Here is a 1,147-nt window from a genome sequence, read left to right on the forward strand (position 1 = left end):
TCCAAAATTCTGGCATATGAAAACAAAGGGAGGAATTACACAAGACACAGAGGTCATAATGTCCATTGGAACTCGCGTTAATAATTTCTCTGGCACTATAAACATTCTATTATCAGCATATTGTTTTCAGAAAAGAAAGTTTTGTTTTTAGCAAGAATGATAAACCAATCCTCAGGAGGATGGCAGCCAGGGGGGCAACAACCATCCAAAGTCACAAGTGGCTGTTGCATGGCCATTGGCCAATAGGGTTGACATAATTGACATAATTGACGTAATGCAAGTTACTTGCCCTGAGAAATATGATATGACAATAATGCTCAGAGCAGAAGGGAGCTCTCAGACAGCAGTTCTTGTCAAGCAGTCACCAGAGCGCGGTTTTCACTAGGCAGATCGAAGATGGTATAGAAGGTGAGGAGGAAGACCAAGGGAAGAACGCTCTACCACCTCAACTAGAGAGCAGGATGCTGTCCCATCACTTTAACAAAATTGAAACATTCTGCACTGGAAGCCTATTGCCCTCAGTTAGAAATCCCCAATTCTCATGGTTGTATACTTTCTTTATCTAATTGACTTATGCATCATATCTAAACTGCTGCTTCTTTACAAACTCAATAAACTAACAGAAAATTACTTACAAATCATTGACTGCCTACATTAGATAACTGTGATCATAAGCCCCCAAAAATAAACATAAGACTGGACAGTAACACAATGAGCATTATTAGAATAGCATCCCAGAGACCAGAACTAATACTCCAGTGACACAACTTCAAACCTCACCACAGCAATGAGAAAAATTCAAATTTGATTAATAAATCTAGAATAAATACCAGTTTCTTTAGCAATGATCTGAAACTACAAACATGTCGTAAAAAAGTTCTCTTTGGTTCAGTACTGCCCTTTAGAGGAGAAAGGCTGTTCTTCTTACCTGGTCTGTGAATCCAAATCCACAGAACTGGGACAACAAGGTGCAGGGCTGGATGAACACAGCAGGCCAAGCAGCATCATAGGAGCAGAGAGGCTGACGTTTCGGGCCTAGACCCTTCATCAGAAAACGGGGAGGGGAAGGGGGTTTTGAAATAAATAGGGAGAGAGTGGGAGGCGGATAGAAGAGGGATAGAGGAGAGGATAGGTGGAGAGGAAGCTA

Source organism: Rhincodon typus, chromosome 7, assembly GCF_021869965.1.
Source record: "Rhincodon typus isolate 14 chromosome 7, sRhiTyp1.1, whole genome shotgun sequence".
Lineage (NCBI taxonomy): Eukaryota > Metazoa > Chordata > Chondrichthyes > Orectolobiformes > Rhincodontidae > Rhincodon > Rhincodon typus.